Source organism: Erinaceus europaeus, chromosome 3, assembly GCF_950295315.1.
Source record: "Erinaceus europaeus chromosome 3, mEriEur2.1, whole genome shotgun sequence".
In the NCBI taxonomy this organism is placed as follows: domain Eukaryota; kingdom Metazoa; phylum Chordata; class Mammalia; order Eulipotyphla; family Erinaceidae; genus Erinaceus; species Erinaceus europaeus.
Genome location: NC_080164.1, coordinates 120,449,980 through 120,473,054, shown reverse-complemented (window position 1 = coordinate 120,473,054; position 23,075 = coordinate 120,449,980). Strand labels below are relative to the sequence as shown.

At 38.3% G+C, this 23,075-nt stretch overlaps 1 pseudogene; it reads right to left on the bottom strand.

Annotated features, from left to right (window-relative positions):
• Positions 1-821: 821 nt before the first annotated feature.
• Positions 822-22,292, bottom strand: LOC132537508 (large ribosomal subunit protein eL34-like; annotated as a pseudogene).
• Positions 22,293-23,075: the final 783 nt, after the last annotated feature.

Here is a 23,075-nt window from a genome sequence, read left to right as displayed (position 1 = left end):
GCGGGGAAGCAATTACAGAAGCCAGACCTTCAACCTTCTGCATCCCACAATGACCTTGGGTCCATACTTCCAGAGGGTTAAAGAACAGAAAAGCTATCAGGGAAGGGATGGTATACGGAGATCTGGTGGTGAGAATTGTGTGGATTTGTACCCCTCTTATCCTATGGTTTTGTCAATGTTACCTTTTTATAAATAAAAAAGAAAAAAAAGAAAAGTCCCTTTGTTAGGATTTGTTGTATAATACCCAACATCACTATAATTTATGTCCTTTGACATTGTTTGTATATAGCTGTACCACCGATTGCTTCTGTTCTCCCTAGTCTAGGTTTTCGAGAAAGTCAACATATCAAAGACTCAGCCTGTACATTAAAATGATTCAGTCTGTGCTTTAAAAAGTTTGAGACACACAATCAATTTTCCCCTCTCATATTAATTAAATAGTGATTTATATGACTACAAATTAGTAGGATTGTACATAAACACCATTCCCACTATCAAAACAATTTTTAGTGCATCTATTTAAAATATAGTACTTGGAATTCAAAACAAGAATACAAATTTAAGTTAAACTCTGAAATGTCTTTTGTGATTATTTTATGAAAATATATGTAATTAAATACAAAATTTCCTTTGGATAACATCTCAAAACACATATAACAGTTATGAAACGGTGTCCAATCTCCAATGGTTCTCAGAGTCCTATTATTGCAGAGACAAAGCTAGAAAGACTGTGAAGGTTAGGTTTGTGAAGTTTTTCTTCAATAAACTATATCTTTTTTTGTTTTGCCTTTTATTTTTTATTACCCAAAATGCTCCATTTCTTATTTAGCTTTCTAAGTTTGTGATTGCATCTTCAACACTTGAGGATGATTTTTTGCTCCTCAATAAGGAAAGCATGCTTGATTCTGTCATGAACATAGTTAACACACATAGAACCATGTTTTGTCTTTTTCTTTTTTTGGCTTTGACAGTCTCTTATGTACTTTAGGACTCACTATACAGAGTCCTTGAAGTCACCCTACACACAGATGTGGGTGCCTTCTGAACCTTCTTGGTGTAAAGTGAAATAATTCTATTATTACCTAGTGTTCAGAGCAGCCTCGTGTTGTTAGAGGCTGTGTTGTTGGACAGCTTATATTTGTAGGTCAAATACTGAACTATTGTGAAAGACTGTAGATGCCACCCCAGGAAGTCTAAGCTATGTCATAATTAGTATTACTTGTTTGCATAAAGGTGGCAGTAGCTGTAATTGGTAATTCGAAAAGTTACTAATAAGTAAGTGTATCTCTGGGAAATTTGTGAAGTTCAAATAAATGACTAATAATTTTTGTAATGCAGTCTATTCATGAAATAGGGACATAGTGCACCTTGTCCTGGTTTCTCTTCTTCAGGGAGTAAGAGGATAACTGTAATAAATTTCATGGAGAAAATTCTTGTGTAACTTTGAATATGGCAACCTATTTTTCTGCATTTCAATAACAAATTATTTTCTTCAAATTTGTATCTTGTATATATCTCCTCCCCTCTTGTCCTAGTAACAACAATGTCAAGATCCTCTAGATTATTGGAGGCAATATTCATGTGGTTTTCCGTAATGATTCTAATAAAATAGCTTAGATAAGTGCATTTCATATATACATAAAGGTGATTCAGTAGTTATATTATTCTACTAATAGATATTTCTAAGTGAATAAGATTAGTTATCCTTAATTCTAAACCACTCTGAAAATAGTAATGATTTGACTTTGTCTTTGATCACTTCTCTTTCCTTCCTTCTTTCTCTTTCTTTCTTTCTTCCTTTCTTTCATTATTCATCTTTTACTCCTACACAGTATATAATATCTTATGTGCTACATAAAACATACAATAAATTATAATGGTTAATATTAGTTACACTGTCTTGAAAATATACAATGAAATAGTACACTAGCATGGCAATAATTGCAAGATTTCAAATTAAATTGCTGTGTTTGAACTTTAAAACACTTTTTATTTTGCTTCCAATGAGGCACCGTGCCAGAACTATGAATACACTGCTCCTGAAGGCCATTTTTTTTTTCTATTTTATTGCACAGGACAAAGAGAAATTGAGAGAAGAGAGGAAGACAGAGGAGAAAGTGAGACACCTGCAGACCTGCTTTGCTGCTTGTGAAACATTCCCCCTGCAGGTGGGGAGTCAGGGACTTGAACCTGGATTCTTGTAAGAGTCCTTGAACTATGTGCACTTACCCAGGTATGCCACTGTATAGCCCCCTTTCTTTAAAATACGTATTTCAGCTTCCCAGGGAGAGTCTTAGAGGAATAGGTGTTGAACTCTTAAACAGTAGGTCCCCAGTTCAATCCCCTGAATCACATGTGCTAGAATGACACTCAGCATCTCTCTCTTTCTTCCTTTCTACCATAAATAAGAATAATTAAACCTTTAAAATGTATTTACTTATTATATTTATTACACATAAGAGACTAAGTTTTATATAATAAAGATAGAGATAATAGATCCCTGGAAATTTTTGGCACGCAAGTCCAATGTACTACCAGTTGAATTATTTCCTGGCCTCCAAAAAAAAATTTTTAAAATTTCTACTTCTCCTTCTTCTTCTTCTTCTTCTTCTTCTTCTTCTTCTTCTTCTTCTTCTTCTTCTTCTTCTTCTTCTTCTTCTTCTTCTTCTTCTTCTTCTTCTTCTAGCATTTGCCCTTCTTCCGTAGCCAGTCAACAGCGTCAGGTTGAGCCTGATGTAAAGTTTCAAGACCTCCTTTGAATCTGGAGAGGTGGCAGTCATTGACTATGTGGGTCATAGTCTGTCTGTAGCCGCAGGGGCAATTTGGGTCATCTCTGGCTCCCCAGCAATGGAACATAGCGGCGCACTGGCCATGGCCTGTTAGATAGCGATTGAGGAGGGCCCAATCATAACGTGCTAGGTCAAAGCTGGGTTGACGCTTGCAGGGGTCTGTGATGAGGTGTTTGTTCTTTACCTCAGCTGACTGCCAACTCTGTTTCCAAGAGACTGGAACAGAGAAGTTCAGTGTAGGCGTAGGGGACCAGATTGGGTGATGAGACGTCAAGCGTTGGACAGGGTGGGTGAAGATATCTGCGTATATTGGCAGGTCCGGTCGAGAGTAGACGTGGGAAATGAACTTAGATGATGCCGCATCCCGACGAATATCTGGTGGGGCGATGTTTCTAAGAACTGGCAGCCATGGAACTGGAGTGGAATGGATGGTTCCACAAATTATCCTCATGGAGGAATATAATTTGGAATCGACCAAGTGGACATGGGGGCTACGGAACCATACTGGGGCACAGTATTCTGCAGTGGAATAGCATAATGCCAGAGATGATGATCGTAGTGTGGAAGCGCTCACGCCCCATGAGGAGCTGGCCAGTCTTGCAATGATGTTATTCCTCATGCCCACCTTTGCTGCAGTTTTTATGACATGTCTGTGAAATGACAGAGTGCGATCGAGAGTAACGCCAAGATAGACTGACTGGGCTTCATGCCGGATTCTCATACTGCCAAGCTGCACATTAAGCTCATGCGAGGCCGAGGCATGGTGTAGATGGAAAACAGATGATACCGTTTTTGCAGTGCTAGGGATTAGTCGCCATTTTTTACAGTAATCAGATATCAGAGACATGTCTTTCGTGAGTGTTTCCTCGAGGATGTCGAACTTGGATGCCTGAGTTGCACAGCAGATGTCATTGGCATAGATGAACTTCCTTGAACAAGTTTCTGGGAGGTCATTGATGTAAATATTAAATAGCATAGGAGCCAGAACAGAACCCTGGGGGAGGCCACTTGAGACAGGTCTCCATCTGCTAGACTTGTCACCCAGATGCACCCGGAATCTTCTGTTTTGGAGAAGAAACGATATAGTGTTGGCCACCCATGGAGGCAGGCATCTTGAGATCTTGACTAGGAGACCACGGTGCCAGACCGTGTCATAGGCTGCTGTGAGATCAACAAAGACAGCACCCGTCTTTAAATTCTTCTGGAATCCATTTTCAATGTAAGTTGAGAGGGCCAGGGCTTGTTCGCAGGTAGATCTTCCTGGGCAGAAACCAGCTTGGGCGGGTGATAGGAATTTCTCTGTAAGATGAGAAATACGTGACAGAAGCAGCCTCTCAAGGAGTTTGTAACACACGGAGAGGAGAGAAATTGGTCTACAGCTGGCGGCCAGTGTTGGGTCTTTCTTTGGTTTCAAAACCGCTATAATCTTCGCACAACGCCAAACTTTGGGCATAGACTCAGATTCCAAGATGTGGGACAGGAATGAAGGGAGCCACTTCTTTGCTGCGGGACCCAGGTTAAGAATGAGTTCTGGGGTGATGTTATCATAGCCAGCAGCTGTTCCCGGTTTAACCCTCTTCAAAGCGTCTTCCAGTTCAGACAGTGTAAAGGGAGAGAGTTTTGGAGATGGACAAGATAACCGGAAGTGGGATGACCACTCATGGGAAATTTCTCTTTTCCAGACTGGGTCAATCTTAACACGTCCAACTTGAGTTAGGTGACTGGCTATTGAGTTTGGAGATACGGGAGGATGGGAGACGGGAGAGGGTTGGCTACCGGCACCCAGTCTGTGAAGAAGCTTCCAGGCCTTCCTTCTTGAGTGGGTGAAGTTCAGCCTTTCCGTGAGTTGTTGCCAGCGGGCTTGGCGTGCTGCATCCAGGGAGGCAATGAGATGGTCAGCCACATCTGGGTCACCCGACTCATCATACTGCTTTAGTAGTTGCTCGCATTCAGCATCAAGACAAGGCGTATAGTTAGCACGTCTCCCACGAGGAATGGCTTGGGAAGCTTTTTTGAAGATGGCTTGGCGGAAGCTCCTGTAGGAATCTTCAGAGGGGATAGAATTAATTGGAATTGCAGGAATAGATTCGTTGGTAAGATCACTGAACAGATGCCAGTTTGCTTTCCGAAAGTTCCATCTTAGTTTCTCCGAGCATAGAATCAGTGGGAGCTGGAGACCAATGTGGATGATAGCTGGGCGGTGATGACTGTGAGGGAAGATCTTGAGAACTTGTCTCATAGCGGGAAAGGTTTGGCCGTTGACTGTGCTAATCCAGCACAGGTCGGGTGACGAGTCTTTATTCCATCTAGCACTGTGAAAAGAGCCTGGCTGTTTGGGATCGTATAATAGGGAGAGGTCATTCGCTGAAGCCCAGTCGGCTAAGATAGAGCTGTCAGCACGAGTGGAGGAATATCCCCAGTCTTGGTGATGACTATTAAAGTCTCCAACATAAACAGCTGGGTGATTCAGGCTAGGCAGGACCTCATTATCCCATGAGGCACTGGGAGGCTTATATACGTTGACGAGCTGAATAGTTCCAATAGTAATGGAGTCGTAGAAGGTCGAAGAGGCCGTGTGGTAAACATCCGAAAGACACGATTTGGCGTAGATGGCTCGGCCATGTTTAGGATGGAGATTATAGCATATTAAATAGAATCCACTGATGGTGAATCGAGCAGCTTCATTGACTGCTATATGTGTTTCTTGTAGGCAGATAACATCTGCCTGATGATTTCTACTTCTTTTCCTTCCCTCTTACTCTTCCTTCATTTCTTTTTTCCTTAATTTGCCTCCAGGGTTATTGCTGGGACTCTATACCTGTATGATTCCATAATTTCCCTGCAGACTCTTTTGTTTATCTTTTTAATAAAGTGTGAGAGACAGAAATGGAGAGAGAGAATGACAGAGAAAGGAGAAGCATGACAGCATTGATCCATCATTCATGAAGCTTTCCTTTTGCATGGTGGTGACCAGGGGCTCAAAATTCAGTCCTAGAAACTTGTAATGTGCATTTGACCAGCTAAACTATTTCCCAGTACCTCCAAAATTCTTACAGAAAACTGTGTCCAAGTCATCACTCAAGGTCCTAAGCAGGTAATCCTTGAATTCCCCCATACAATAATATGGGCCTAGACCTCTGATAAATCCCTCTCTACCATCACTAGTCACACCCATTGGAAACATCATGATCAGCCCTTTTGTAGGCTTCTACAGGATCATACCCTATGAACTAGCAATCGTAGGGACTGCCTTACTCTCTGAAGAAAGGCTGGATCATGCCGCTCTGTGGCTCAAGGACTCTGTGACTTACTGGTCCTGAAGTAAGTGCAGCCTAGACTGTTCCCAGCAGTGACTATAGACTGTGAGCTCAGTTTGACAGAGATTAGGAGGTTATACAGGCTCCAGAGATAAATATGAATATATATGAACCCTGGGTTAGATCATTGTAGTAGACAGTTATTTGAATTTATGTATTTTCTTCAAATTTATGAGTAACTGTCATAATTCTGCTTCCTAGTTCCACTCTCAACTTTGACACTCTCTTCCTAGACAATATTTCTATTGTTAGCTATCAAGCTCAAACAAAGATTATTAAAATATAGACTTCTAAGTACATTCCTAAAATAGACTTCCTTGCTTCCTTCTACCCTAAGATCTCTATTTTTATCTCCTCTATTTCTACTTTATGGTTCCAGTTTATTAAACATTTTGTCCTGCTTTCCATCTGCACCAAGATGCAGATGCTACTATAATTCTATCCTGACTTCCCTGGGCAGATCACCTCCCCAGTGATTCCTGGAACCTGACTTCTTCATTGCTCTACCCCACTAGGGAAAGATAGAAACAAGCTGGAGATATAGATTGACCTGTCAATGTCCAGCAGAGAAGTTACTACAGAAGCCAGACTTCCCATATTCTTCAGCCCAAAAAGAATTTTAGTTCATACTTCTAGAGGGTTAAATGATAGGGAAAGCAAACCAGAGGGCTCTGTAACCCCCATTCCATTGGAAATCTTGTTCTTATACCATCAATGTAATGGAAGTGAATCTTGCAAAGGAAGGAAGCCAGGAACAGTTTCATTTATCTGAGAGAGAAGTGGAAAAAAAGAAAGACATTTAGAAGTAGAAATAGGTGTAGGGGTGAACTATAAAGGAAGTGAAGCCAGGACCATTGAAAAAATGGGGGAAAGATTGATATAGATACAGATACAGATATAGATATATAGATATATAACCTTACAATTTTGTAAATCAATATTAAATCACTAATAAAATAAAATAAAACTGTTCAGATAACTTATTTTGAAAAGGTAGAAAAAAATAATCTTAACTGAATATACAGAAGATACTTTCATGCCGGTCCCTGTTCAGGCACCAGATGCCGGGCTAGCTTCGAGGGCGGGAGACAGAAGACCAGGGACTCATAACGCAGTTCAATCTTTATTGATAAGCGAGTGTGCAGAGCAATCAATCTAATTTCTCTTCATTAGAAAATCCTGTCCTTTATATCTCCTGAGGCGGAAGGAAGTGTCAGGTTGGAAGAGGATGTACGTAGGATAGGTGGTGGGGAGAAGGAAAAAGCTAGCGAAGTGTTCGGAAGTATCAAGCTTGCATCTAACCAGTGGAGATTAAACGAATGTCCTATAGGTAGGGGGGGTCTCAGATAAAGCAGTGATTATGTTAATAGACCACAGCATTAAGCAATGCAACAGAAAGGGTCTTAGAAGCAGAATTAGAAGCAGAACAACACTTTCATACTTTCCTTAACAAATCCTTTTGTCACACGCTTACTACAGAAGGCAAATAAATGTGATTAATTTGGCATAACAACATAAAGCACACTCAAAAAGTTAGAAAAAGAGAAACAGAAAATAAATTTAGGGATTCGGGCTGTAGCGCAGCGGGTTAAACACCGGTGGCGCAAAGCACAAGCACCGGCATAAGGATCCCGGTTCGAACCCCGGCTCACCACCTTCAGGGGAGTCCCTTCACAGATGGTGAAGCAGATCTGCAGGTGTCTGTCTTTCTCTCCTCCTCTCTGTCTTCCCCTCCTCTCTCCATTTCTCTCTGTCCTATCCAACAATGACGACAACAACAATAATAACTACAACAATAAAACAACAAGGGCAACAAAAGGGAATAAATAAATAAAATAAAATATTTTTAAAAAGAAAATAAATTTAACATGGAATACTACTCAGCTATAAAAAATGGTGACTTCACTGTTTTCAGCTCATCTCGGATGGACCTTGAAAAAATCATGTCAAGTGAAATAAGTCAGAAACAGAAGGATGAATATGGGATGATCTCACTCTCAGGCAGAAATTCAAAGACAAAACCAGAAAAGAAAACACAAGTAGAACCTGAACTGGAATTGGCATATTGCCAAAGTAAAAGACTCTGTGATGGGTTGGTGGAGAGAATACAGATCCAAGAAGAATGACAGAGGACCTAGTGGGGGGTTGTATTGTTATATGGAAAGCTTGGAAGTGTTATGCATGTACAAACTATTGTATTTACTGTTGAATGTAAAATATTAATTCCCCAATAAAGAAGTTAAAAAAATAAAATAAAATAAAAAAGAAAATAAATTTAAAAGTTGTGTACAAATACAGGCATGCCTAGAACTGGAAAGCAGTTGAAAAGTCCCTTAGGCAGTGCCTTGTTTTATAGTTGTGCTGATTCTTCCCATTCAGCTACTCAGAGATGCTCAGTTCAGTGCATTATGCTAAAAAATTATGCTAAAAAAACATTCTGACAAGAATAATAATGAACAACTATGTGATGTGGCTGCCAAAAACCATGCTATTCAAATCTACTTTAAGGGAATAGGGCGGTATCACAGCGGGTTAAGTGCACTGGGTTAAGCACACGTGGGCAAAGCCCAAGGACCCCGCAAGGACCATAAGGATCCGGGTTCCAGCCCCCGGCTCCCCACCTTCAGGGGAATCGTTTCGCAGGTGGTGAAACAGGTCTGCATGTGTCTTTCTCTCTCCTCTCTGTCTTCCCCTCTTCTCTCCATTTCTCTCTGTCCTATCTAACAACGACGACATCAATAACAACAGTAATAACTACAACAATAAGGGAAAATAAATAAAAATTAAAAAAATATACTTTAAAACTCTCAGGAGAATTCATTAAAGTAAGTGTAACTCAAATAAATATGAGCCAAATTTTATGTTTCATGGATTGTTTACTAAAGAGAAAAAAACAAAACAAACAAAAACCTTTGGATCCAGTGTGTCACTAAAACAAATTTACTATGACTTTTCTGAAGTGGAACTAATCATTATAAATACAATGTCACTGAAGAGGTATGCATGACTTAAAATTGAATTCATCTATATTACTTTAAATTGTCCTGATAGTCAAAAGCATAAAAATTATTTACAAAGTCACAATTATAGAAGCTGACTGAAGAGTTAATGCACCATATAGGGTGTGTGACTTGTCGGGTTTGAGTCCAGGCATTACATAGGAACACCATGACAACACCAGGAAAAGCTTCAGTTTTATGATGTCTCTCTCTCTCTCTTTCTCTCTCTCTTTCTCTCTCTCTGAAAATGGTTAATTTGATATTACTGAAGCACTATATTTTTTTGGGGGGGAATGTCATATTGTGACTTAATAAGGATTTAGTTTGTTTTACCAAAATTATTATTTTTCTATTTTCTTATTTCTCTTTCAAATTTCCTTTCTCTGACACTATTAGTATATCCTTGTCCATTTCATATAACTATACACATGTTAATAAAGATTATCATATTTTCTCAGATGTTTTTCTGATTTATTCATTTTTCTTTTATTAGTGATTTTGCAATGTTTTATAAAATTATAAGACTTCGAGGGTATAAGTTCACATTCATACACAGTAAGTCAAAATATCACCTCACAACATTGTTTCTTTTTGTTTGTATTCCACCAGAGTGATCACTGCTCAGCTCTGGCTTGTGCAGGAGACTGAGCCTCAAGAATGAAAGTCTTTTGCATAACCAGCATATCTCCTGAGCTTTAGTTTTATTTATTTATTTTTTAATTTACTTATTTATGGTGAAGAGTAAAGCAGAGAAAGAGAGAACAAGATGACAGTCAGCTCTGGCATGTGGTAGTTCCTCAGGCTAAACCTGGGGCCAGTGAGGTGCTGTGAAGCTGAATTATCTATCCATCAGGGATAAGATAATCGTAGATTTATAATCAATTTGTGAAAAAAAACTTACATAGTATACTCTGTATAGTTTGATAAGGACTGAAAAATGCTTACTCTGTTTTGAAAAGTATTTTCTAGTGAGACAGCTTCTGATGTTTTAGCTTTGCTATGATGGAATACGCCATACTCAGTCCAAGGTTTACCTTTTGTTTTCCCGTACTGTTCCTTATTCTTAAGTTCTACCTTTAAGTGAGATCACTCTGTATTGCTCTTTCTTTTGCTGGCTTGTTGCACTTGGCTTGGTTCCTTCAAGGAAATTCCCTTATATTGTTTTTTATACAAAGGAGTAGTGGGGGTGGAGACAAAGAGAAAGTGACCACAGCACCAAAGCTTCCTCAAATGTAATGCTAGTCAGACTTGAACTTAGGTGGTGATGAGGGCAAAGCAGTATACTCTTGAAGTATTTTCAATTGCAGGTTTGGAGGTTGGGCTGTGTTGGGGTGAAGACTGCCCTTAACTGATAAAGGAGGTTTTTACAACTAAGGCTTGACCATCCTCATGGCATGGTAACCTCAGTGTAACTTCACCTGTTATGTTGCAGCTCAGGGCTCCCAGAGCTTGTTCTAGTAAACAAGGGGATAGTTTCATAGTATTTTGTGATAGCATCAGAAGTTAAATTGTGTTCTTTGTGATATGTCATTTTGATTAAAACCAAGCATATCTATACTCGGGGAAATTATAAAGACTCCTGACACTGAGGGATTATTGAAAAATTAGCAGTTTCATTTTGATTTATTTATTTATTTTAATTCTTTATTTGGGGATTAGTGGTTTTAAATGAACAGTAAATTACAATAGTTTGTACATGCATAACATTTCTACATAACAATACAAACCCTTATTAGGTCCTCCTCTGCCATCATGTTTCAGGATCCAAACTCTCCCCCCTACCCCATAGTTTTTTACTTTGGTGCAATACACCAGCTCCAGTCCAAGTTCTGATTGGAGTTTTCCCTTAAGATATTGATTTCCAACTTCTGTCTATGACTGAGATTATCCTATATTCATCCTTCTGTTTCTGACTTATCTCACTTAACATGATATTTTCAAGCTCCGTCCAGGATGGGGTAAAGAAAGTGCATTCGCCATGAACCTGAGACTTTGGAGCCTCAGGAATAAAAGTCTCTTTGCATAACCATTATGCCATCCATCCCAAAATTTCGCAGTTTTTCACATAACAACTCAACCCCTCTCTAAGTCCTCCTCTGCCATCATGTTCCAGGACCTGAACCCTCCCTACCTACCCCAGAGCCCTTTACTTTGGTCCAATACACCAGACCTAGTCCAAGTTCTGATTTGAGTTTATTGTTCAACTTTTTTTTTTTGTAATTGAATTTGTTTCATTGATGATGCCTTTAAAATTTAGATGGAAAAGAGTTCTGCCAATATTTTCTTCTAAGTACTCAATATTTCTGGTGTAATATCCAAAGGGGTGTTAAAATTCCCTACTATTACTGTATTGCTGTTAATATATTGCTGTGCCTTTTCAGTAGATGTTTGATGTATTTAGATGACCTCTCCTTGGGTGTATAGATGTTAATATCCATTAAGTCCTCTTAATTGATTGGTCCTCTGAGTGTTAAGTAATGCTAATACATATCTATTTAATTTTATTTATTTTAAGGTCTGTAGTGTCAGATTGAGAATAGCTGTTCCTGCCCTTTTTTTGTGGTCCATTGGCTTGTATGATAGTTTTCTATCCTTTCATTTTGAGTCTGTGTTTGTCTTGTTGAGTTAGGTGGGATTTCTGCAGACACCATATGGTTGGGTTGTGTTTTATGATCCAGCTTCCTACTTAATAGTCTCTTAATAGGTGAATTCAGGCCATTTGCATTTATTGATGTTATAGAATGAAGATATTTTAATGCCATTATTCTAGAATTGTAGAGTGTTCTTATATATGGCATGTTTATGGTGATCTGATTTTTTATAGGAGACCTTCCAGAACTTCCAGGGCAGGCTTGGTGACAGTTAATTTCTTCAACTGTTGCTTCTCTTAGGTTTTTATGTCTCCATCTAGTCTGAATGACAGTCTAGTAGGATACAGTAGTCTTGGCTGAAAGCTTTTCTCATTGAGCACCCAATAGATATCTTGCCATTCTCTTCTGGCCTGTAGTGTTTGTGTGGAGTAATATGCTAATCTTTTGGGTTTTCCTCTGTAAGTGACTCTGTTTTTCTCTTGTAGCCTTGAGGATCCTTTCTTTATCTGTATTTATTTTCATGCTAAATATGATGTGTCTTGGTGTCTTTAAGTTTAGGTTAATTCTGCTTTGGACTCTCTAGGCTTCTTGAATCTTTATATATTTTATGTTGTCAAGATTAGGTAAGTCATCAGCTATCATGTCTTATAGAATGATTTCTTCCCCTCCCTCTCTTTCTTCCTCAGGCAAGCCAGCACCAGAAATCCATATCCCATTTCTTCCCCTGATAGCTTTCCTATTCTTTATCCCGCTGGAAGCATGGACCCAGGGTCATTATGGGGTACAGAAGGTGGAAGGTCTGGCTTCTGTAATTGCTTCCCAACTGAACATGGGCAATGACAGATCAATCCACACTCCCAGCCTGTCTCTTTCTTTCCCTAGTGGTACAGGGATCTGGGAAAGCAGGACTCCAGGAAACATTGGTGGGGTCATCTGTCTAGGGAAGTTGGGTTGGCATCATGGTAGCATCTCGAACCTGGTGGCTGAAAAAAGTTAATATATAAAGCCAAAAAAATTGTTGACTAAGGAAGCCAACTTCTATAACACAACTAAGAAAAGAAATTAAATGAAAAACCATACATTTAACACTACCCCTCATTGCTTAGCTCTAGTTTCCTTCTCATTCCCTGCGAGCTGGACTTTCTTTTTTTTCTTTTTCTTTTTTATTTAAGAAAGGATTAATTAACAAAACCATAGGGTAGGAAGGGTACAACTCCACACAATTCCCACCACCCAATCTCCATATCCCACCCCCTCCCCTGATAGCTTTCCCACTTTCTATCCCTCTGGGAGCATGGACCCAGGGTCATTGTGGGTTGCAGAAGGTAGAAGATCTGGCTTCTGTAATTGCTTCCCCGCTGAACATGGGCATTGATTGGTCAGTCCATACTCCCAGTCTGCCTCTCTCTTTCCCTATTAGGGTGGGTCTCTAGGGAAGCGGTGCTCCAGGACACACTGGTGGGGTCTTCAGTCTAGGGAAGCCTGGCTGGCATCCTGATGACATCTGGAACCTGATGACTGAGAAGAGAGTTAACATACGAAGCCAAACAAATTGTTAAGCAATCATGGACCCAAAGCTTGGAACAGTGGAGAGGAAGTGTTGGGGGGTGTACTCACTGCAAACTCTAGTGTACTTCTGCTTTCAGGTATATATTTTGCAGTAGTTTATGGATACGTGTGAACATATGCTCTCTCTCACCGAAACTGGTGTATATCTAGGTTTTGGGACTTTGTTACAAAGTGAAACACCTAAGATGGAATTAGAGTATACTATGAAAGGAAAGGTCTCACCCAAGTAATGAAGCTGAAGGGTTGTCATTCCACACTTGAAGTCTCTGGACACAGTCTGAAGTGAAGCATGTTGAGGTGGCAATCGTTGCGTTGGTTAGGTTGTGATCGGCAGACGCAATATTATTTGATATGGATTGGGAGAGGCATAAGGGAAAGTGGGCCCTATCCGATGGTTCCAGGACTGGGGGAAGTAGAGGCTCTATAGTGAAGATGTGAGGTTCCTGCTGTCTTAGGGTTCCAAAAGACAATCAATAGTTAATGTTATCATCACATTAATTGGTAATTGGGTTAACTTTGAAAAGTCCTTTTGTTAGGGTTTGCTGTACAGTACCCAGTATCTTATATATAGCTGTGCTATTGGTTGCTTCTGATCTACTTGGTCTAGGCTTTTGAGAGAGTCTGTATATCAAATACACAGTCTATAGATTAAAAAGATTCAGTTTGTGTTTTGAAAAACTTCAAGACATACAATTAATTTTCCCCCTCTCGTATTAATTAACTAGTGATTTATATGACTACATTTTACTAGGAGTGTACATAAACACCATTCCCACCACCAAAAGACAATTACCCATCCCTCCCACCCACTCCCACCCCCCACTGGCCCAGGAAGCTGCATGTCTACCCCTCACCACAGGGTTTTTACTTTGGTGCCCTACTTACAATTTGGTCAGGTCCTGCTTTTAGTTTCCCTTTCAGATCTTCTTCCTCAACTTCTGTTAATGAGTGGGATCATCCCATACTCATCTTTATCTTTCTGACTTAGCTCACTTAACATAATTCCTTCTAGCTCTGTCCAAGATGGGTCAGAGAAGATGGGTTCATTGTTCTTGATAGCTGCATAGTATTCCATTGTGTATATATACCACAGCTTTCTCAGCCACTCATCTGTTGTTGGGCACCTGGGCTGCTTCCAGGTTTTAGCTATTATGAATTGTGCTGCTATGAACATAGTAGTACACACCTCTTTTTGGTTGGGTGTTATGGAGTCCTTGGGGTATAAACCCAGGAGAGGAATTACTGGATCATATGGAAGGTCCATGTCTAGCCTTGTGAGAGTTTTCCAGACTGCTCTCCACAGAGGCTGGACCAATTTACATTCCCACCAGCAATGTAAAAGGGTTCCTCTGTCCCCACAACCTCTCCAGCATTTGTTGCTGCTGTCCTTTTTGATGTATGCCATTCTTACAGGAGTGAGGTGGTATCTTAGTGTTGTCTTAATTTGCATTTCTCTGACAATCAGTGACCTAGAGCAGTTTTTCATATGTTTGTTAGCCTTTTGGATCTCCTCTGAGGTGAATGTTTTGTTCATATCCTTTGCCCATTTTTGGATGGGGTCACTTACTTTTTTGGTGCTAAGTTTGCTGAGCTCTTCATATATTTTGGTGATTAGTTTCTTGTCTGATGTATGGCATGTGAAGATCTTCTCCCATTATGTGAGGGGTCTCTTTGTTTGTTTAATAGTTTCTTTGGATATGCAGAAGCTTTTCAATTTGATGTAGTCCCATTGGTTTTTTTCTGCTTTAGTCTTCCTTGCAATTGGATATTATTCATCAAAGATGTCCTTGAGGTGTAGGTGGGAAAGTGTTTTACCAATGTTTTACTCTAAGTATTTGATTGTTTCTGGTCTGACATCTATGTCTTTGATCCATTTGGAGTTGATTTTTGTTTCTGTTGAGATAAAGTGGTTCAATTTCATTCTTCTGCATGTTACAACCCAGTTTTCTCAGCGCCATTTATTGAAGAGAGCCTCCTTTTTCCATTTAATCCTTTGGGCCCCCTTATCAAAGATTAGATGTCCATAGATGTGGGAAGCTGGACTTTCATGGTGTCCAGTTATCTTCCATTTTCTTATACATTTAGTGCTCCAAAATCCTGAATTCTGTTGACTAGTCTATTGCTTTACTTGAATCATAAGCTACTTGAATCATAAGAGGTTTTGACTAACCCTTATCTTTCTTTATTTCACTCTGTGGAGCAAAGAGGCTCAGGAGTCTGTCCCCCTAAGTCATATTTTAAGACTCTGCCCATATATTTCTAGCATATTCTCAGATTGATAATTTTTTTTTTCCAAGGTCAGTAAACAGGCATTTGACAAAATGGTGGTTTTCTCTTGGAAGAAAGATATGGAAAGAGTTTAAACAGTTTTTCTTTGTTCAAATAAATTTATATGGGGATCTTTTATGTAGTTAATAGCAACAAGGTGTAGCTTCAACATGTTTTTATTTGGCAAAAATAAAATAATTAATAAGTTATAAAATAGCTTCTCCCTGTTCCTTCTTCAGTGTGACATACTACTGAGTTTCCTGACATGAATCAGTAAAGATGGAAATAGTAACATATTTCTGCCTACATGTATTCTATTTATCTGAGTAAAAAGTACAGACTGCACAGTACATTGTTGGTGTGTAGCGGGACTCACTACTATTACCACATTAAGTTGAAACTGATCACACATTCCAGAAAGCTATTGTTGCAAGGTGATTGAGACATATAGAATAGTTTGCTATGTGGAACATTTCATGAAGCTAATCATTTCTAGGAAAATATGCTTTGTTTATTCTGGTTGAGAACTATGAAACAGGTAATGAAAAAAAAACTGAAAATACATGTTCTAAAATATGTGATCCATAACCAACTTCTTACTATAATTGACTTGTAAATGATGCATCAGAGTTAGCATTATACATGGTAAGCAATCTTTATGCTTTAAAATTCTCCTTCTCAGAATAGTACCAGTTAGCCTGAAGAAACTTTTAAGAGGCCTAGAGTACAAAAATGGAGAATGAAACTGAAATTCAGGTTAAAACAGTCACATTAGTTCTGGTTTCAGATACTTCTGAGCTTGCCAGGAGACTTTTAGGAGTCAGAATCCTACAAGATGAATACTTTGGTGGGCCAGGTGGTGGTGCACATTGTTGAGTACACATGCTACAATCCACAAGGACCCCCCCAGTTCCCACTTGCAGGGGGAACTTAGGAGCAGTGAAGCAGTGTTGAAGGTGTCTCTCTATCTCTGTCTCTGTCTGTCTGTCTCTCTATCACCTCATTCACTCTCTATTTCTGGATTTCTCTATGCAATCAATAAAGATAATAAAAATATATTTAAAAAATAGATAGATGAATACTTGGATATTTTTTCCTCATTTCCTAATGGCAAATTCTTATATTAAGAATGTATAAAAAATTTAATTGGCATTTCCCTGAGTCATATGTTTCCTGACGAATGCTAGAATTAAACTTAAAAAATAAAATTTTGTTAAGAAAATACAGTACAACTCATCTAAAAGTTACAAAAATTATAGTATATTTACATTTGAGAGGATTGATGATCTTTTGGACTAGCTTCTAAAAAAATACTAAATGGTAAATCAAAAACTGTTTTCTCATTATCTGTATTGAAACCAATGAGGAGAAGTATATGCTTCTACACTCTTGTTACAGGATGTATGATTCAGAATTTCACTTATAATTTCATATATATATGCATATATGTTTCATATATATATATATATGATAGAGGCAGAAAGAAATCAAGATGGGAGGGGGAGATAGAGAGGGAGAGATAAGAGAGACACCTGCAGTTCTGCTTCACTACTTATAAAGCTTTCTTTCTGCAGGTAGGGACTGGGGTTGAACCTAGGTCCTTGAACATGTCACTTAACAAAGTGCACCACTGCCCAATCCCTATAATTTCCCTATTATATTTATTTAATATTTATTTAATATTAATTGGTGCTTTTTTTAATGTTCTGGACCTTGTTCAGAGAAAGTTAAGGGGGTGGAGTCAAGATGGAGACCTGAAAGCAGCAACCCAGACAGACTCTCCTAAAAACTGGATTCACACCCTGGGAATTCTAAGCAGAAACGGGATTTCAGGCCTATAGGAGATAAACTATAAAGGACTATATATATATACAGTTATAGAGGGAAAATATAACTGATCTATAAGCCATCAAAAAGGATCTTAAAAGACAAAGGAAGCAAAACCATGATTTACCCAACCCCCAACACCCAGCCTTGAGGAAGAGGTAGCTGATCTGGGGAATTAGGGTAGAATCTAAAAGGCTGCCCACCTGTGGAATTAAAATCTCCAAGCCACATTCCAAAAAAGAAGCTTTTGTCAGAAATCAGTGGGGAGTCATCTAAAACTACCTCCCTATATTTCAGCTAAAGGCAGCATCAAGGGACAGTATGGGTGCTATGAGGTTTTCCATCCCCTAGTCTGACTTGATTTACAGGCTGTTTCTGTTTGTTATTGTGTTAGACTGTTAGCTTGATAAGTAATTGCTGGATATTGGCTGAAGGATATTCTGTGATTTTGCCTGTGGGAGACATCTGTGTTGTAGTAATTTTGCCCCCTCCCCACAACTTTTATTATTTTTTTCTTCTTCTTTTTTCTTTCTTCTTTTTCTACTTTCCCTCTGGTTTGATAAACTCTTCCTTTTACTTTTGTTGTGGTTACTGCATTGAATAGTGACTGGCTTAGTTCTCTTTCCTGGAAGCCTTTGGTTTGGGGCTGATCTTTTGTTTTGATTATTATTTTTTTTTCTCTTTCTCGTTGACCAGTCCATGATTTTGTTGCATTAGTTTTCTTATATTTACTGAGATTTGTTTGTGATTTCATAGCTGGGAGAAATCTGGTGTGGTGTGGCTCAGACTTCATCTTTTTTTTTTTTTTTCAGCTTTCATCTTTTTTTTTTTCTTTTACTTCTTGCTGTCCATCTTAATTAAGATGTTATAGTTACGTTTGTTGCATTGGCTGGTGGTGGACAGTATTCTCTTCAATGGGAGGGGTTTGAATGGGTCTACCTGGGATATTTTGTTTATTTGTTTCTGTTTCTGTTTCTTTTTCTTCTTTTCTTCCTTTATACCATATTCATTTGTTTTTTCCTGCTTTCTGGTTTAATTCATCTTCACTTTGATATAATTTTCTGAGATTTGTGATACCATTTGTGAGAAGAGTTTGGTTTAATGTGACTTTCCTTCAAACAGCACAATAACTGAACAGCAACAGCCAGGACACAAAATTATAAAACACACCAAAAAATGGTTAAATCAAAAGTAGTTAAATCAACTACATCAATAGGAGACCAGAACAAAATCCAAATAAGTCAGAAGCAACTAAAAATAAGGAAAGTATTCAAACAATAATTGATGCATTAATCTCAGGCATGAGAAAAGTTTTTGAGGAAAAATACTATAAGAAATAGGGAAATAACCAATGAGACCCTGAAAGAAAACACAAGTTATCTTGAGGTAGTTAGGGAACTGAAAGATGAAACAGCTGTGTTAAAAGGCCAGCTAGCAGAACAAGTTAACACTATAACAGAACACGGTTAAAAAAAAAAAAAAAGCTGAACTGAAGAAAGAAGCTGAAGTAAAGAGAAAAGAATAACAGAAGCAGAGAACAGAATCAGTCAGACTAAGAAATTAGAGAAAACTAAGAAGGTAGTACAAGAACTAAAAGATATTGAGAGACACTGAAAACAAAAACAAAGACATATGGTATGACCTCAAAAGAAGTAATGAGGGTGGGGGTAGATAGCATAATGGCTATGCAAACAGACTCTCCTGCCTGAGGCTCAGTCAGGTCCCATGTTCAATCCCCCATTCCACCATAAGCCAGAGCTGAACAGTGCTCTGGTAAAAAAAAAAAAAAAAAAAAGAAGTAATGAACACATAATTGGCCTACCAGAGGAAGAAAGATAGGAAGGGGAAGAAAGCATCCTAGAGGAAATAATAGAAGAAAACTTCCTTCCCTAACAACAGAAAGTACATTAAGATTCAAGAGGCCCAGAGAGTCCCAAACAGAATCAACCTATACCTGGATATATCAAGATACATCAGAGTTTCAGTTGAAAGAAGAAAATATAAAGAAAGAATCCTAAAGGCTGCAAGAGAAAAACAAAAGGCACATATAGAGGAAAACCCATAAGATTATCAGCAGACTTCTCTACACAAACTCTAAAACCCAGAAGAGAATGGCAAGACATTTATCAAGCTCTCAATGAAAAAGTGTTTCAACCAAGGATAGTATATCCTGCTAGACTGTCATTCAGACTAGACAGAGGGATAAAAAAACCTTCTCAGACAAGGAACAGTTAAAGGAGGCAACTATCACCAATCCTGCCCTGAAAGAGGTTCTGAAAGGCCTCGAATAAACAAGAACAACATCACAAAAACACTTGCCATATTTCAGAATAAAGAAAAAAAATTGTTGAATAATGGCACTGCAATACCTTAAACATCCATAATATCAATAAATGTCAATAGCTTAAATTCATCCACTAAAAGGCATAAAGTAGGAGGACGGATCAGAAAACACAACCCAAACATATGCTATCTGCAATAATCCCACCTGACTTAACAAGACAAACACAGACTTAAAGTGAAAAGATGGAAAACTACCATACAAGCTAATGAACCTCAAAAAAAGGGCAGGAATAGCTATTCTCATCTCTAACACAATAGACTTTAAAATAATAAAGTAATAAAAGATAGGTAAGAACATTACATAGTGATCAGAGGATCAATTAACCAAGAAGATTTTACAACTGTTAACATATATGTACCCAGTGAAGACCCATGCATAAAAAATTACTTAAAGAGCTACAAAAATACATCCGTAGTAACACAGTAATAGTAGGAGACTTCAACACCACACTCTCACACTAAAACAAATCATCTAAGCAGAGAATCAACAAAGAAACAAGAGAACAAATGGAAGATATGGATAAACTAAACCTCATAGACATTTTCAGAATTCTTCACCCCAGAGAAAATGAAGCTTTACATCTAAATGATCTTCACAACACTGAATTATCTTAAGTCTTCTGAGAATCATGAGTGAATGTTGGCATCTCTACTTGTTTCCAGAATGAGTTAAGTATCATAGCTGTAATATGTTTGTTGGGTGTGCTAAAAATATTTTTAAAGACTTCAAGTAGATATGAAGTCCTTACAAAATTAAACCTGTGTAGCATCATTAAAATGGACAAATATATTTTCTAGATATAAATTGATTAAATCTATCATTTTGAACACCTCCATAGCAGTTACTGCTGAAGCTCACTGCCTGCACAATGACTTACCACTGACTTTTTTCTTTTTTGATAGAGGGTTAAATGTAGAGCGAGATAAAGAGAAAGAGAGGCAGAGAAAAGAAACACTTACAGCCCTTATCCACTATTAATGAAGCTTTTCCCCTATAGATAGAGACTAGGGACTTATGGGTCCTCTACTATGGCAACATGTGTGCTCTAACATTTGAGTCACTACCTGTTTAACATATTTATTCTAACATAAATGAAGATAAATTAGGGAGATAGCATAGTGATTACACAAAAGACATCCATATATCAGATTCTAAAGTTCCAGGTTCAAGTCTTGTTCCACCATAAGCCAGGGTTTAGCAGTGATTTGATAAAAAAGCAATTTACTAAACCAAACTAAGGTAAAATAAAATTGACATCAAGTGTGAGAGCCTGAAAAATAAAACAAAAAAATTTGATCAAAGGAAACCATCAAAGAGATTGAATATTACTTTTTGGGAGGGGTGGGGGGTTAACAGAAACACAGAAAGACACTAGGGTCTCAATCATAACAGCAAATTCAAAATGAAGTTAGTTACTATGGTTGTATCATGTTTTCTTTTGTTTTGTGTGACAAGCGAACAATTTTAGTTTTGACAAACTTGGAGAAGGAATCAAATCTTTGTTTCTTGAAGATCAATCTGTAAGAACCAACATATAGTTATTCAGTCCTGTTTACAGTCAAAACTGTAAGATAGGACAGAGGCAGATAGCATAATGGTTATGCAAAGATACTCTCACGAGTCTTACAGATGTTTGGTGATGGGAGCAGTGAAAAAAAAAACTATACTGTAAAAAATTACTCAATAAAGCTCTCAAGTTAAAAAGAAAGAAAACTGATATAATAATAATGATAATAATAATAAACTAAGAGACTCTCATGCTTGAGGCTCCCAAATCCTAGGCTCAGTGCCCTGCACCACCATAATCCAGAGCTAATCAGTGCTCTGGTAAAAATTTTAAAAAGTAAAAATAAATTTAAAAACTGGTAGATGCCATATACAACTTATAATGCTTTTGAAATAATTTAACTTAGAACTTGCACTATTGTCAAAGATTAGATGTCCATAGGTGTGGGGGCTTACTTCTGGGCTCTCAATTCTATTCCACTGGTCAGTGTGTCTATTCATGTTCCAGTACCAAGCAGTTTTGATGACAATAGCCCTATAATACAATTTGAGATGTGGGAGTGTGATGCCTCTAGTTCTGTTCTTTCTTCTTAAGATTGTTTTGGCAATTCTAAGTCTTTTCTGGTTCCAGATAAACATTGGTAGCATTTGTTCTATTCTAAGAAATGTGGTTGGGATCTTAATGGCGATAGCATTAAATTTGTATATGGCTCTGGGTAGTATATTCATTTTGATGATGTTAATTCTTCAAACGCATGAACGTGGAATATCTTTCCACTTTTTTGTGTCCTTTTCTATTTCCTCGAGTAGTGACTCATACTTTTCAGTATACAAGTAAATATCTATGCAAATTTCTCCCTGCTTACTTGTTTTTGCATCTTTTATAGCATAGTACTCAACGACAGCACTATAAAACTCTCCCCATCTCTCCCCATCCCCTCCCCCCAATTCGGGCTTACCAAATGGGGCTTACCTTTATTAGGGCTTACCTTTGAGTAGGGGCATCCAACTCCAGGGATTCGATCATGGGCCTCTAGCTTCACATACAAGTACTTAACTTCTCTACCACAGCCATCAGCCATGCCGAGGGAATGTTTCTAGTAATCTTAGCTTCTATCCATAATCATGAAAACCTGCAAGGATCCACTTCCTGCTTCCACTCACACCTTTCAGGTATTTTCCATTCTCCATCTCGCTCTTGCCCTCTTTCTTCCCTTTCCATGCCATATCTCCACAAACACCAAACCATCCTTATGTACTCCACTTTTTCAAACCACCCCTTTGTACCCCATCATTTCTCCTCTTTTTCCTTGTTAGTACTTTTGCTATTTTTGCTTTTTGAAATGGATGCTAAGAAGGTGATCTCTATAAGCAAAGAAAAGTCTCACCAGAACCCAGCCAGGCAGGCACCCACATCTCAGGCTTTCTAGGTTTCAGAGATGTGTGTATGTGATGCTTGTGTGTAGTTGATAGAAGAGAGGAAAGGTAGAACGAGTAATATTAAAAATACTGCTAACTTTTCAGAACACAATAATTGACAATTTCGTGTGGCACTGAGCCTCTGTAGATGTTTGATTCCACTGCTTTTTTATCTTTATTTTTAAATTTCTGATAGAGAAGTCAACAGACAGAGATGGAAGAGAGAGAGAGAGAGAGAGAGGAGACATCACAGCAAGGTTCACCATCTGTAGATCTTCCCCACAGCCATCCATGATAATCTCATGTGATGCTGAGGCTCAAATACAGATACTCTTTCAGGAAAGGCATTGCCAGGCATTCAATTTATATTTAATGTTTATAAATATAAACACATTATAAATTATAAACACATCTGAAAGGTGTGAGTGGAAGCAGGAAGTGGGTCC